The 10,647-nt window shown below is 53.6% G+C and overlaps 1 pseudogene; it reads left to right on the forward strand.

Annotated features, from left to right (window-relative positions):
* The first annotated feature begins 906 nt into the window (after positions 1 to 906).
* On the forward strand, positions 907 to 10,229 carry LOC131477950 (splicing regulator ARVCF-like; annotated as a pseudogene).
* The last annotated feature ends 418 nt before the right edge of the window (positions 10,230 to 10,647 follow it).

Raw genomic sequence — 10,647 nt, forward strand, 5'->3', positions numbered from 1 at the left:
TTGAGCAAGTTTCGTAACTGCAAGGAACTCTATTAAACTCCTGGCTCCGAAGCCAGGAACTAGAAGCTGTTCTGGGTCTCCCATGTGGGTAAAGGATCCCAAGGCTTTGGGGCATCCTCGACTGCTTTCCCAGGCCACAAGCAGGGAGCTGGATGGAAAGTGAAATAGCCAGGATTAGAACCAGCGCCCTTATGTGATCCTGACACGTTCCAGGCAAGGACTTTAGCCACTAGACCATTGGGCCTGGCCCTTAATAAGATATTAATAGTAGAATATTGTGTATAATATATAAAATGTTATAATAATAGGATATAGTAATATCCTATTAATTTGGAAATGGTGGCTGTCCTACAGAATTAATCATAGTAAGACAGACAAATATAAGGTTGATATTCTTAGAATAAGCAAAGTGTAGCTTAAAATAGTGAAATTGCATGTAAGTTTCAATATTGTATAGTACTCGAAGAGTTTAAAAGTTTGAAAAAGTTGCTTTCAAGATAGCTATCAATCTATTCACTATTTCATTTTTTCCTAATTATAATCTTTTCCTCATATATTTAAGAGAATTTTTCTTTTGTACTCTCGTTGGCTTTCTGGTCTCTTTAATTGTAGCATTCTAATGACATCATTCTCTAAGCACATAAAAGTGTTGTTTTTCTTCTGCATTGTTGACTAAATAGGTTTGGGTGGTCTGAGCTGACAGCCCAGCTATTGTGCATACTTATCTAGGTGTTTAAAAGGCACTTGTATTTGGAAGTTTCTGAAGACTTCTCATTTTGGTTTTAACCTTTTCATGAGTGAAGAATTTTTTTAAATGATCATTCTTGAGTTTTTCAGTTAAAAAAATATAGTACACTCCATGGTTAGCATGTTTGGTCTAGCTCTCTAACACCAACTTCTAAAAGAATGAGGTACGTAAGAGTCATACTGACAAACAGGGTGAGTTATCCAAAAAAGGGGGTGGTGGGGAAAGTATAACAGCGTTTGAAAGCCAGAAAAAATGTGTCAAGGGTTCATTTCTTTGAGTAATGTTTTAGATTAATAACTTTTCCTGCCAAAATGTAATTCCCAAATAAATAATGAGTTTGAATTTCTGGAAAGAAATGAAATGAAATGAAATGAAATGAAATTCTGGCTGTACGGCAGAGTGCGCTGCACTCCTAAAAAGGGTGAAGATAGCATTTTTTATGTAATTAAAAGGATACTTAGATGTTAAGAAAAACACGAAACACTAACTCCCGATGCTTTCTTGATGCTTGAAAAATGTTCCCCGGCTCTCCTCAGGGACGGCCCTTACATTGCTGTAAAAAAGCTTGTAGTCATTACACAGCATAAATTCAAGATCTTAACCGTTCTTTTAAATAAGTGTGACAATAAGCAGAGATAAAGTTGCAAGATTACTAACTCCAGCTTTATTCATAATAATAAAACGGAGTAACCAACAGATGTCTTAACTGTATAAACTTGGTGATACAAATAATAATATATTAATGTAATGAAACAAATCCATTCCCTGAAAATTAGGGTAGCTCCACATCTGCCTCCATGAGAAACAGTAATTCATCTCTGAGCTGAATATATAGTTTCATATATTATTATCCTCTTTTAAGTATTTATTTATGGGTAAGGATAAATATTTTGAACACATACATGTGTAAGCTAGTATAGTATAAATATAAATAGATTTATAAGGAGCATAATGTTGCATGTATTACATATAAAGGTACTTCACAAAGTTTGATCAGAAATGAAATTAAAGTGTCAATTTACTTTGCTGCAAGAAAGTTTTCAAATAGATGCACATTTTTCATAATAATCATTTTCCATGTTCTTTTTTTTTTTCATTTTCCATGTTCTTTTAAAAGCACTTTGAATTAATGAATGCATATATTTTATGTGACTGTGAAAGCTTCGAGGTTATATACATCAACATGTATCTTATTTTTTTATTTTTGCTTGTGTTTTCAGGCTTTTTTCCTATAATTACATTTGCATGTTCTTACACTATGCAAATTGATGTTTAGATGGTAACAGCTAGAAGAATTTATGATTAATTGGACAAAAGGAAACAAAGCTAGTGGATCTCACCAACTGAGGTATAGCAGGAACCATGGATTTCCCTGGGGAAATCAGAGGAACTGGGATTGGGGTGTTTTCCATTGGAAATGCCTCCAAGTGGAAATGACCCTTGAAGAGATAGAGTCAAGGGAAGAGATGTGGAAACTATCCAGGGGATGGCGATCTGAGATTTATTTGGCTGAATTGCTCAATGGTTTAAACACTCTTGTTACCAGAAACTTGTCTAAAGTTAAACGTAAGAAAACTAAGGTCTGCATGACATCCATTTGGTTGCTCAAGGCTTAGATTAAAAACCTGGTACTCTGATGGCAGAAAAGAAGCAACCAATGGAAATGGAGAAAATATTTGCACACTACACAACTGGCAGGGGACTAAAATCCAGATTTTACAAAGAGCTTCAGAAACCCAGGAACAGTAAAACAAACAACCCAGTGAAGAAATGGGTGAAGGAAATGAACAGACATTTTTTCAAAAGAACAGATTCAAATGACTAACAGACATATGAAAAGATGGTCAGGCTCCCTAGCCTTTAGAGAGATACAAATGAAAGCACTTAAATAGCAGACTGATGGAATTGTAACTCCTTATGAAGAAATGTACTGTCGTGACAATATGGGAAAAATGGATCGGGGGTTGGATATTGTGCGGAGGAGAATCCCAGACTACACAGAATTGTATGAAAATTTCAAAAATTAAAGTAGAAATTTTTAAAAGTTTAAAAAGAAAACTACATTGAGATTCCAGCTAACTTCAGTGAGTTTGGCGTACATTCAGAACTCTACGAATAACACCTGCTGGTGTGAATGTGGGGAGAATGTACCCTCCTTCACTGATGGAGAGTGTAGACTAGTGCAACCACTATGGAAATCAGTATGGAGAGTGCTTAGAGAATTGCAAATAAACCTGCCATATGACCCAGCTAACCCACTCCTAGGCCCCCACAACTGCCCAGGGGCTGCTCCCTGCCTGAGTACTTCTAGGCAGAGCCCTACAGCCTGGAGGAAGACACACGCAGCCTGGCCAATGATGACGAGGGTGGCCCAGAGCTGGACCCCGACTATGGCACAGCCCCTCGGAGGAGACCCGAGTGCGGGTGTGGGCTGTGTGCCAGGTGAGCACCCTGACCCTATCCCAGCCACCCTGACCACCAGCAATCACTGCCACCTCCTCCAGGAAGTCTGCGTTCTGCTTCCCCAGTGAAACTGCTCCTGTCGAGTTGGTTAGGCATGCTTCGATATGATCTGACTTTGGCTCTCCTAAATGCAGGCACACAGGAGGGTGGGTGTTAGACTGAGCAGCCACCTGATGGCTTTGTAGCCAATGAAAGACTCTGGGGTTCCTAGAGGCTCTGGGATTCCTCTTCCTGGAACCCAAGGACCCTGGGCCTTCCTCTCCTCTGTGGAGCCCAGGTTTGTACACCTGCAGAGCAGGCCCCAGTGCCAGTCACCTGATCCCCCTCCTCCAAGCCCTCCTACCCTTCTTAGCTTTCTGGAAAGTGGCTGCAACCCACAGGGATCCCCTGAGAGCCTCAGTACCCCCAACGGGTGATCCTCTTGGGGGAGCCTTATCTAGGTAGGATCACCTACTTCCCTCCCCCCAGCTCCACTGCATCCTGGTGCCAGCCGGAGATGGGGGTGTTGCAGGAAGGGGAAGGGATCCAGGTGGCACTATGGGAGTGAGTGAGTGACAGATGGATTTAACTCCAACTCTGTCCTGATTGGTTCTTACCCAGACTGGCTTTTGTACTAGGAGCCAGGGTACAGTTGCCCCTGGCCCCGCCCTGCTCCATCAGAGAGCACCTGGTCCCCAGGAGTAGGTATAAGTAGGTTCATGGGGACCTGCCCACCTGCACAGGACCTATGCGGACATGGCAGAGGATGGCACAGGTGGTGAGTTGCTGCTAGAGGAGTGGGTCCCGTTCCCTGCAGCGACCACACCCCTGGCCCAGCCCAAGCTGGGCTGACTCAGTAGCCTGGACCAGGTGGCACAATGCTTGCCCTCAGTGGACAGCACCGCAAGGAGCCACGCTGGTGGGACCTGAAGCTGCCTGAGGCGCTGGCCATGCTGCAGCATCCCATGGACCCTGTGAAGGCCAACGCTGCTGCCTACCTGCAGCCTCTCCTGTGGCTGGGAAGCTGGCAACAATGCTGCCATCCGGGATTGTAGTAGCATACCAGCCTTGGTGCGCCTGCTGTGGGCCACCCAGGACAATGAGGTCCCGTAGCTTGTCACTGGCAAGTAGCACCTGGCCACGCCCGCATGACCCCAACCCCACATTCCCTAGGAAGAGAGTGGAAAGAGTAGTGGTTTAGCCTGGGAGTGGGGAGGCAGTGGTGAACATCCTGGTGGCCAGGAGTGCGGGCTGCTAGGACAGCTTAGTCAGGTGGCAGGGTAAGACAGGTCCCCCAGTCACAGCAGGGCACTGCAGGCCTCCTTCCTACCCTGCCCCAGTGGCATCACATGACCATCTCTACCAGGCCTTGGGGTCAGAAGATGGCAGGGAGGAGATGGCATCTGCCTTACCACCACCCTGCCCCACTGCACCCAGTGCTCCTACCATTCCTTACCCCCAAGCTGGAGGCTGCTGCTCAGTGCCCCTTGCCTCTCTGGCCTGAGTCAGGAGGGCCTCCAATGCCTCTCACAGTCTTCCTGATGCCAACTTGGGCACAAGGAAGGTGGCAGGTTCTGAGTGGCAGGGGGGCTCCCAGGAGGGGGGGTACTTGGGTCAGCACCCAGCCGGCCATCTGTGGCACCCGCAGGCATCCTCGGGAACCTGTCATCATATGAGCCCCTGAAGATGATCATCATCCACCATGGCCTGCAGACCGTCACTCACGAGGTCATCGTGCCCCATTCAGGCTGGCAGCATGAGCCCAACAAGGACTCCAAGCCAAGGGACGCCGAGTGGACAACCATCTTCAAGAACACATTGGCTGCTTGAGGTGTGGGCAGTGCTGACCCACACCCTGCCCACCACCCCAGATCCCTGCTGGCCTTCCTGGCTATGTGTGTGGGGTACTCAGTGTTCTCAGGAATTTCTTGGCCCACCTCTGTCCCTTCCAATTTACCCCGGAAGCCGCCATCTCCCTGGGGGAGGTGCTAGGCTGTGACAAAGTCCATTTTGGGGAGAACACAAGCCCTCCAAGCAAGCCAGGGCTGGGGCGGGGGTGAGGCTGGAGAAGGCCCCTTGGTGGAGGCTGGGGACTCACCAGTGTCCTCCACTCCATTGGACCCCCAGGAATGTGGGCTGAGACAGCACCAAGACCTGGTGGAGTCTCTGGCAGCGCTGGGGGCTAGTGGATGCCCTCCTGCATGCTCTTCAATTGGCGGTGGGCAGGAGGGACACAGATAACAAGGTGGGTGGGACCAAGTGGAGATGGGCTCGCAGCCTCCTGCTGAAGGTCTAGGAGCCAGCTGGTGCAGGAGCTGGGACTGGGTCTGTCCAGGACAGTGTAGAGAGGAATGGCTGTGTGGGTCTGCAGTGTTCTGAATATGGCCCCCCCAGAAATGGCCACAGCCCCTCCGTGCCAATTCTCACTCATCTGGATCTGCTCCCCATTCCCAGGCTTCCCAGGCAGGCTGGGGGCACACTGGCTAGGAGGGTGAGTGTTCCCAAACCCTGAGGTCCCGCCTCACGCTCACCTCCCCTCTCTTGAACCCTCACAGTCAGTAGAGAACTACGTGTGCATCCTGCGGAACCTGTCGCACCATGTGCACAAGGAGGTGCCCGGAGCTGACAGGTACCAGGAAGCTGAGCCAGGGCCACCAGGTAGAACCGCTGCGGGCTTCCAGCGATGGAGGCGGGATGATGCTTCCTTCTTCGGTGGAAAGAAGGCCAAAGGTGAGTGGGTGAGATAGGGTCCTGCCTGGTTACAGCCCCATCCCTCCCCTTCCTCAGACTGCAGGCCCTCCAGGGAGCCCAGACAGCAGGCAACTCAAGGGGCTGGAGGACTCTTAACCAGGAGCCAGGAAGGGGGCAAACGGCCTATGGGGGAAGCCAGGGTGTGAGTTCTAGCCCTGCCCCTATGCAGTGTAGGCTACAGGTATGGAGGGGGTGGGGGCAAGGAAGGACAGAGGAGGAGGGCAGGAAGGAGAGCCTGAGATGGGCCTTTCCTGTGCTCACCTCTGGGGAAGGTGCCGCAGGCCTGTCACCTGGCAGAGTACCCCTGGACATGTCCTGTCTTCCTGCCCTGCCTTCTGGCCACCACCCCCCAGGCAGCAGCTACTGCTGCAGAGCCTGTTTGCACCTCTGAGCCCTAGCTTTCCCTGGGGTGTTCAACCTTGCTCCCTGCCACCTTGACCCCAGGGTGTGTGGTGGAGACATAGGGGACACTGGGAGGGTCCCCCACTGAGGCTGCTCTCCTCTCTCCTGTGTTCCCTGTGGCCACCCAGAGGACTGGTTCCATCAAGGTGAGTGACAGATATGTGTCTGCATGGTCCCTGCCCTCAGCCAGGCTAGAGGGCTCACACTATCACTGACAACTGCACGGCAGTGAGTACCTAGGAAAGCCACTTCGTCCCCGTCCCCATCTCCCAGGCCCAACACCCTGGCCGCTGTCTCCATGCCAACTGCTTGAAGACACACACACACACACACACACACACACACACACACACACACGAGCAGGAATGCATTCCCCCACCCAGCAGCTTGGTGAGAGGCCAGCCCAAGGGGCTGCTCCTGCAACCTCAGACTCCAATACATAAGGAAGGCTGGGGCAGCGCCGAGAGGGGGCACGTGCAGGGCCCCAGAGATGTCTGATTGCTCCCACAGGAGGCCCCTGCTTATCTGAGTTCAGCTCTGCTCCCTTCTGGGGGAGTTAGGAGCTGTGGGTTGGGTGCCTGGAGGTGGAGGGCTGGGTGCCTGCCAGGAGGGAGCATTCTGCTTGCTCACCAGGTTGTATTCCTGGCAGTTTTTCTGTCTATACCCATTGCCGTCCTGCCCACATGCAGCTGCCCAGGAACCCTAAGGAGTCACATGACGTGCCTCTCAGCATATGATGCGGGCGCCACAGGCCCTAGGCCTCCTCATGGCTACCACTGCCTTGTCCTCTGGTCCACCTGTCCGCATGGCACCAGATGGCTGTAAGCAGTGCCTGCCTCCAGATGTGGAGTGCTCTCTGGGGTCTCCAGGCAGGAGACCCCCATCCTGGCATGCTTCTGCCCTCCCCACCCCAACCCCAGCCCAGGGTCTACCTCACCTCTAGCCATCCTTCTCTTCTAGGGAAGAAGGACAGTGAGACAGACTAGAACTTTGACAAGCTGGACCTGCCCAAGCAGACAGAAGCCACCAAAGGTGAGCCAGTGCCGCAACAAAGCCAGTGCCACTGCAGTGGGCCCCAGCTCTATAGGCGATCACAGGTGTGAGGTTCCTGAGAGGTCCTTGGGGACCTATGCAGAGTCAGGATCAATGCCATGGGTCAGTTGATTGGGGGTTGCTGGGGAGATAAGTCCTAGAGGGCAGCAGACAGCAGGTGAGAGGTGGGGCTGAAGGACAGCCACCTGGGCTGGGAAGGAGGGGGTGCTGTGCGGCCAGACCCAGGAATGGAGATGGGCTGGGGGCCCTGGGGGTGGGGCGCGGCGTGGGTGCATCCCCCATCTGTTGAGTTCCTGTGGCTGTGTGCTGTCTACTTGGATCCTGCCTGCCTGAGATGCTTCCCAGTGGGTGGAGGTGGCCAAGCGACCCCAGTCATTGGGGGAAACAGGGAGCCTAGGGGAAAGGGGTGCATCACAGGTAGAGAGGAAGACAGCTTCCTGAGACAGGACAGGCAGGTGTGGAGCGCCGCCTTTGAAGCTCTGCGTGTGCACCATGTGGAGTGCCAGCTGTGGGGGAACCTGGAAGGCGGGCCCTATTGCTAGGGGCGTGGCCCTGGTTGTTCAGTTCTGGCTAGGTAGTGGTGGAGGCAGTCCCTACTTAGGGATGGAAGGATAGTGGGTCCTGTTGCTAGCAGCTGTGGCTGGTGAGACCCCGCCTCCTGAGTTGGCAAGCTTGTTGCCCAGTTCTTCAGTAAGGAGAATCGAAAGAAGGAATAACTTTACCCAAACCGTGACCTCCTGACTGGAGCCTGTTTGTCCCTCTGTGAAATGGGAGCGCTTTGTCCGTGGGGGTGGCCAAAACAAGTGATTCCGTTGATAATAAACATTCCCTGTTCCACATGCATCCCTGACTCTCCCTGTCCACTGGAGTGCCCAACAGGGCATGGGTTGATGGGTGAAGGAGGAGGCCCTGGAGTGACTGTGAACAGCAGGTGCTCCCTGCATGCCCAGACTTTGAGCTGCTGTCCCAGCCCGAGCTGGTGCGGTTCTGCGGTTCTACCTTTCCCTCCTCATGGAGAGCTGAAATTTCAATACCCTGGAGGCAGCCACAGGAGCCCTGTAGAACCTCAGCGCCGCTGTCAATTGGATGGTGAGATGGGAGGCCTGCCCTGGGCACTGCGCAGGCTCGGGACCGCACAGCTGGGCAATAGCAGGAGGGAGGAGTGGCCCTTGAACTGCTGGCCTGGGGACTGCAGCACAGCCCAGCTGGTGGGGACAGCCGGGGTCAGGGAGCAAGTCTGCGCTAAGCATCCCATCCCCCAGCCGCCTCAGTGGGCCCTCTACATCTGCGCCACGGTGAGCAAAGAGCGCAGGCTCCAGGTACTGGTGGAGCTGCTGCAGTCTGAGATGCACAAGGTGGTGCGGATCATGGCCATTGCACTGCGGATCCTCTCGCTGGACCAGCGCAACAAAGATCTCATTGGTGAGAGAGGAGCCAGGCAGGCCGGGACGCGCAGGGGTGGGGGAGCGGTGGAAGATGGGGGGTTCTGGAGCTCTTCCTGGCAGCGTGATGTCCTGGGGCCCTTCTGGCGCCGGCCCTCACCCACCTCCGCGCCACAGGAACGCCATTTTTCCTGTAGCTGCAGGGCAGAGGCGTGTCCTAACACCTGTCTTTGCCTCCTGCCTGCCTAGGGAGCTATGCCATGGCAGAGCTGGTGCGAAAGGTGCGCAATGTGCAAGCTGTCCCGCACGCTGGAGCATGCCTGGAGGAAGACACGGTGTTGGCCGTGTTCAGCACCATCCACAAGATTGTGTCCGACAGCCTGGACAATTGGCGATTGCTCCTGCAGGCTCGTGGTGTCCCCTCTGTGCTGGCAGGTGCGCGGCATAGACAGGGCTAGCTGGCAGGTGGGCAGGGCTCTGGGCAGGTTAGCAGGTGGATGGGATTTGGGGCGGGGTCTGGTGAGGGAGGCGTGGCTAGTGGTTACTGACCCCACCCCAGGACCACCACAGCCAATCATTGGGGAGGCGAAGGAGGCATCGCACCTGCTGCAGACTATGTGGAGCTAAAAGGAGCTGCATGGGGCCCTGCAGAAGGACGGCTGGACCAAGGCGCGCTTCCAAGTGCAGGCTGCCCTCCCCTCTGCCATCTCAAGTCCCAGCTGCAGGAGAAGGTGATGCAAGCTCACCCCGGAGATTGTCTCTACCCTGTGCTTTCTTGGTCTGCAGCAGCAGCCAGCAAGGTGCCTAAGGGAGCACAGAGCCCCAGGGGCTTCGATGACAGCACACTGCCATTGGTGGTCAAAGGCCTGGGTGCGTGAGGCTGACAGGTGGTGAGGTGGTGGAGAAGAAGTACTCTGCGTGGCTGGGGGCCTGGATTATTGCTGCCTGGGGATTCTTGGTCACCTGCCGCCTGCTTAGGTGCCACTGCAAGGGTGGGGGTGGTGCATTGCTGATGGGCAGAGGCCAGGCAGGGGTGCCAAGAAGTGGGCAGCAAAGGATGTCCATCCCGTCTTGGCAGCCCACAGCTCACGCCTGCCCTCACCCTTGCAGACAGCGAGAAGGCAGGTAGCCGGGAAGTGATTCCTCTAGACACACTTGCCCCTTGGGTGAGTGCAGGTGCTGTGGGGCTTGTGGGAAGAAGGGTGGGCAGGTGGGAGGGGTCGTGGAAAGGAGGGTAGGCAGATGCGAGGCCCTAGGCTGATGCTGGGAAGGCCTGCTGGCTGGATGATCAGTGCCCAGCCACAGCCCTACCCCATTTAGGGATCAGTGGGAGTGTCGACAGCAGGTGCTGGCATGCTCCTACAGTGCTCCACCTTAGTCCTCTCCTCTGCTGACCCCAGACGGCTGCTATACCACTTGTACCACAGGGAACACAGGGCCTGCGGTACTGACCCCATGGGATCGGCCTCCGAAAAGAGGTCATTGAAAGTAAGTAGTGATTGGCTGCCAGGGGAGGGGATGGGTGCACCCTCCCCTCCTCAAGAGTATCCAGAGAGCAGGGTCTGGGAATGAGGGAGTTTAGCCAGCTCACCTCCCCTTTCTCTGCATGTGCATGCTAGGCAAGGCCCACCACCTGCCCCCTGCCAGTTCTCCTGGCTTCACTCACAGACCAGTGCACCCGCCAGCTCTGACCAGCTTGGCTCCTCCCTTGGCACTGTGGCAGCGGACCCATCCTCAGGCCCATCCCCAGTCTCCCCCCACTACCCTAACTGCTGTGTTCTGCCTCTTAACCCTGTTGCGCTCCAGCCTGCCCACTCACCCACCCGCTGTGCCTGCGTGCCTGCTGCAGCCCAACCCCGGCGGGAAGGT

This window comes from Ochotona princeps, chromosome 33, assembly GCF_030435755.1.
Source record: "Ochotona princeps isolate mOchPri1 chromosome 33, mOchPri1.hap1, whole genome shotgun sequence".
Taxonomy (NCBI): Eukaryota; Metazoa; Chordata; class Mammalia; order Lagomorpha; family Ochotonidae; genus Ochotona; species Ochotona princeps.